Raw genomic sequence first — 5,994 nt, forward strand, 5'->3', positions numbered from 1 at the left:
TTTGTGTAAATGTGTATATTAAATTGTAGTTAGTAAATAGTTTGTATTATGTGTTTAAATGTTGCATGATGTGGCTAACAAATATTTTCTGTTTTTGAAGTGTGAGCAGAAAATTATATTTTTGAGTCATGAATATCCAACAATGTTCTTAAAAACAACAGTATCGACAGGTAAATAGTATTTAGTATATTATTTTATTCAACAGTACCTGTCAATTAAACAAAATTTAAATTACCTACCAAGTACTTTTTCAAAGAGTAAATAATATAGGTATTATGTGCTAGCATATTAACATATTTACTAATGTTAAATTAATGCAATAATTTGTTTTGTATTTTATACTTTTATAGTAACTCCAACCAAAAAAAAAGATCAAAAGATATATGAACAACAAGCACCCATTGTGGACCAATCTCCAAGTAAAATTTCAAGATATTTTAGTATAATATGATAATATAGATAATGAAAGTGTTATGTCAAATGGGTTCTTACGTTTTAGATACTCTTCATTCAAACACAATTCAATTGTTACCTAATTCAGTGGAAAGAAAAACTGTAGACATTTATTGCCATGGTAACTATATCAATTTTTTTCGTCATTGTTCAATATAAATATATAAATATTATTTAATACAGTTATTGACTTCATCTTTGGATTATAGTTGATTTTGAAATGAGTGGAATTGGTATGCTTGATGATACAGAGAATTCTCCTTTATTAAATAATGTACACGGTAATATTTAAATCATTATAATTTATCACACATTTTTTTTTCTAAATACTTTAGTTTTGTTGTATTTATAGATCATATATTACCACCGATAGACAAGACCAAAGAATTTAGTACAAAATACAAGGGTAGAGAGAAAAATGAATTGTTAAAAAATATTAATGTACCAAGCCAGCGTCATTTAACACCCAACTGTAAAAAGCTGTTTCACGAAGCTATGAAACTTAAAAAAAAAAGTGAACGCTTACGACAGAACAAAAATAATTTTAAAACTAGAGTAAAGCTGATTGAAAAATTTGCAAAATCTCCTTGTACTGATAAACTGATGAACAAATTAAACTTAACAACACTAGAATTTTTCAAATCACAAATTAAATGTCAAACAACTGATAACAATTTATATTATAGGGGGGGAGTAGGTAGCAGTACAGTGCTCTCGACTGGCGGAGAGAAGCAGCAGTCTTGCGTACCGTTCCTATCGGTCGGTCGTTGCGCACCGTTTTTTTTTTATTTGTATTCCTCTATTGTGTTTTATTATAATTAATCAATAAAGTATTGTTCTAAGGTATAATTATTTACTGTTGATAAATGTGTTTTATAAATCGTTAACAGATCAGAAGTGGGATTTCAACCGTAAATCCGCCGTGTGTTATCGTTCGAGTGTGCATTAACGAACAAGTGTTTATGCGTCAATAATTAAAATTTCCTTCATTTATCTAGTGCGTACAACAGAGTAAACAGAGTCAAATGAGTAAATCTCTGATCGCGGTGTTAGATGGTCATTTGGGACTCGTAAAAGTAGAACAATTTGTATTGTGTATTCGTTTCGACACGTGGTTTGCGTCAACCAGCGTCCGAGAGTGCGTAATTACATAAGTGCGAACCTCAAAGGTTGGTAGCCGCCAGCCGGTTTAGGTGTTACCGAGTAACCGTTACCGTGGTGAAATTTTATCTTACGTTAACCATTGACGTGATAACAACCACGTTATCAACAAATTGACTATCTGCGTAACCGTGTTTGTGTTGTGGTATCTTTAATTGACGTAATCAAGTCAAAAACAAAAACAATATCCGACGCGTGTGATAAAAAATTTAACTATGCCAACGGAAACGGATAAGAATATTACCGGCGGTAGTGCGCAGGCATTCGATACAAACGATTTGGTACGAGCACTGTTGGAACAAAATCGTCTAAGAGAACAGCAGATGGATAAGATTATAAACAAGTTGATGGAGACCAAGGCAACGGAACGACCAACCGCATCAATGTTACCGGTAATTATGCAAACTGTACCTGTGTTCAACGGTGAAACTGGAGATACCGATGTAGCCGCAGAGTGGCTAAGAGCTCTCAAAACTGCCGCGTTAGTAAACAAATGGTCAGATGCATGTACCCTAGAAACTGGTCGCTCACACTTGGCGGGGGCAGCTAGAAATTGGTATTTATGTCACATGAGTGATTTAGAGAGTTTCCAGAAATTTGCGACATTGTTTGAGGAGACATTCATGGGCCATGAGAGCATCACTGAAACGTGGAAAAGTATGAATGAGCGCGTCCAGAGGCGGGACGAGACAGTGTTCGCATATTTTCATGAAAAGGTTAGACTATGCCGACGTTTGGGTTTGACGGCAATGGAAACAAAAAAATGGTGTGTGTGGGGTTGCATTCTCGGGAGTTGTCATCTGCGTTACTGAGCAATGGACATACTAGTGAGACAGAATTAGTAGCTGACATTCGGACGTTCAACGAAGTTGATCGAAATTGAAGCGAGAGATATCGTAACACAGCACCTCGTACAACACCAATCAAATCGAAACCAAAGTTTACGTCAGAGAAGGAACCGACAATTACTAAAGAAACGAAAAATGTCAACAATATGAGTGGTACCCCATCTCAAACAAGTCCGCGCTGTTACAATTGCCAACTATCTGGTCACATAGCACGAGATTGCGACCAACCACGAAAACCATTGAAGTGCAACAAGTGCAAGCGTGAGGGACATACTGCAAAGTACTGTCAAGTCAATATCACCGATGTCAACCTGATTAGCGTGCAACCAAAAAGTAGTATAATACATTATATTAAAGAAGTAAGAATAAACGAACACGAAGACATAATCCATGGACTGGTGGATACTGGTAGTGCAGTTTCCATCATAAAACGATCAACTGCTGTGAGATTCGGTTTGGAAATAAATTCAAGAAAAATTGACATGTGGGCATACGGCACTGCCCAACCAGTGATTAGTTTGGGTGAAGCGGAAGCAGTCATAAGCATCGATCAGGTACAGGAACTGGTCAAGCTGATAGTGGTGAATGACAACATACAACAACATGAAATTATTATTGGACGTTCTTTCATTGAATTGGAAAATGTAACCTTCATCAAAACTAAAAACCAATTGGTGTTCGGCTATGACATGAAGTTTCCTTATCAAGAGTCAGATATTCCCAGGGATTCGTCGGGAAAACATGCATTGACAATAACTCATGAGACTGAGACATTACCAGCAACCAGTGCCAAGGTAGTTGAAGTCACTACAGGCAAAGAGACAATTAATGTGATGGTCATCAACAATGGGGAGGATGAGCTGAACCTGCGGCGAGGAGATCGTGTAGGCGTTGTACGTGAGAGAAGCCAGCCAATACAAACGACAGAAGTTACAACGGTTCCGATCACTGAAGAAATGGTGCAACGTGGACCTTTGTTTTCACAGGAAGAGGTAAATGATCTTGTTACACTGTTGAATAAATACCGTTGCTGTTTTGCATTCAATTTAGGCGAACTAGGTTGTACCACCGTAATACAAATGGACATAGTGGATGACGGTCAACCGGTTGTTTGTAAACCATATCGGGCAAGTGCTTCAGAGCGGGATACTATTAGCCGTATTGTTCGAGAGTGGAAAGATGCGGGTATTGTCAAAGAAACTAGTTCTCCGTATGCATCCCCTGTGCTACTAGTCAGCAAGAAGGACGGCGACGCCAGACTAGTCGTAGATTATCGGAAATTGAATTCGCAGACGGTACGTAAAGTATTTCCTACACCTAATCTTGATGAACATTTAGAACGACTGCAGGGGGCAAAAATGTTTACAACATTGGACCTTGCGTCGGGTTATTTGCAAGTACCGTTATCAGAATCTGCCAAAGAGAAAACTGCCTTTATAACGCCTAGCGAGTCTGGCCAATTTGAAAGGATGGTGTTCGGACTAGTCAATGCTCCATATGAGTTCTCTCGATTGATGCAACGTGTACTACATCCACTGAAGGACAAAGTGGCCATGTGGTACCTCGATGATATTCTTGTGCCTTCTACGTCAATACCAGATATGCTAAACCGATTACAACAGGTACTAGAGGCATTAAAAGGGGCGAAGCTAACACTAAAGTTGAGTAAGTGCTACTTTGGTTACCCGGAAGTAGCTTATTTAGGTTTTATGTTTATCAGAAGACCAACGGAGGCAACTGGAGACTCCACCAAGCTTCAGAATAAATATCGGGGTCCGATGGTGGTAACCGAGGCCTTGAGTAATGGAGTATATCGAGTAGCAGCATTAAGAACCACAGAAGGAAGAAGATACGCTACAATGGTACATGTATCTCACATTAAAGGATACTACTTACCATCAGCGGTTGAAGATGATCCAACATTCAGCGACAAAGAGGAGAGTGAAGATGAAGCAGACATATTAGTAGAGGAAAAATCAACAACAACCAAGGAAAGTGCAGTAGGTCAAGGTGAAAGGAAACACCCCAAAAGAATCACCAGACCACCGGAATGGCAAAAACTTTATAAAATGTAACAAGATTAAATTGTTGTATTTGTGTACTATATTACTATGTTAAACTGAAAGTTGTTTAATAATTTTATATTTTGTATTTAATTTAATTAACTAATTACTTATAAGTGAGGGCACTAATGTGTCAGAATGCCCGAATGATAACAATTTATATTATAGGGTGGGAGTAGGTAGCAGTACAGTGCTCTCGACTGGCGGAGAGAAGCAGCAGTCTTGCGTACCGTTCCTATCGGTCGGTCGTTGCGCACCGTTTTTTTTTTTATTTGTATTCCTCTATTGTGTTTTATTATAATTAATCAATAAAGTATTGTTCTAAGGTATAATTATTTACTGTTGATAAATGTGTTTTATAAATCGTTAACACAACCAAACCCAAGGGTCGCAGGTATTCGTTACAAGACAAATTGTTATCTTTATCTATATTTAAAAATTCTCCAAAAGGATACCGTTTTCTCTCAACTATATTTTTATTGCCTTCAAAAAAAACGTTGAATAACCTTCTGAATCGTGTACCTTTTTAAGCTGGAATTAATGATCATATAATTAAAAATCTTACTCATCAGGCTTCTAAATTAAAACCAAATGATCGATTATGTTCTTTAGTCTTCGATGAAATGGCTATAGACCCATCTCTAACATATAGTCAAAAAAATGATCTCGTTTTTGGTTTTGAAAATTTTGGAAATAATCAACAAAATTGTAAATTTAGTGACCATGTGTTGGTCTTTCTATTACGAGGAATAAATCGTAAGTGGAAACAGCCAGTGGCATATTACTTTTGTCAAAGTACAACAAAAACACCGCAATTAGTTAATTGTATTAAAGAGGTAGTAACTGCTGTTCAATCAACAGGCCTAAACATTTTAACAACTGTGTGTGATCAAGGTGGTACTAATAGTGCAGCAATAAAGTTTTTAAAAAATGAAACAAATACTTCATGTATAAAAAATGGTGTCGAAAATTCTTATTTTGGTTTTACAATCAATAATCACGAAATTATTCCAATATTTGATCCACCTCATCTTCTAAAAACGATTCGAAATAATTTGATAACTAAAGATTTAGTATTCTTTAAAAATGACAAGTGTTTTAAAGCTTCGTGGGATCACATAAAAGCACTATATGAATTTGATATTAAAAATGAAGCATGTGGTCTTCGAACACTACCAAAACTTTCTGCTGCACATGTGATACCCGAGAAAATAAAAAAGATGTGTGTTTCAGTGGCTTCCCAAACACTAAGTCAGCGTGTGACAGCTACATTACAACTAATGGCAGATTGTGGTAAATTTAAGATAAATTAAAATTATTATTACATAGGTATTGATTATAATTAATAATATTTTTTGAATATTTCTTGTAGTTCAAGACAATGTACTTTCAAAAGCACATGGTACAGCTGAACTTTGCCTATTTATGGACATGGTGTTTGACTCAGTGAATGGCAGTTCTATAAAATC

General features: G+C 36.2%; 1 long non-coding RNA gene across 1 annotated transcript; it reads left to right on the forward strand.

Moving 5' to 3' along the window:
• The first annotated feature begins 286 nt into the window (after positions 1-286).
• Positions 287-5,011, forward strand: LOC115034212. Its single transcript, XR_003839565.1, has 2 exons — positions 287-1,150; positions 4,705-5,011. It is a non-coding gene; the product is annotated as an uncharacterized LOC115034212 (long non-coding RNA).
• The last annotated feature ends 983 nt before the right edge of the window (positions 5,012-5,994 follow it).

This window comes from Acyrthosiphon pisum, chromosome A2 (assembly GCF_005508785.2).
Source record: "Acyrthosiphon pisum isolate AL4f chromosome A2, pea_aphid_22Mar2018_4r6ur, whole genome shotgun sequence".
NCBI lineage: Eukaryota > Metazoa > Arthropoda > Insecta > Hemiptera > Aphididae > Acyrthosiphon > Acyrthosiphon pisum.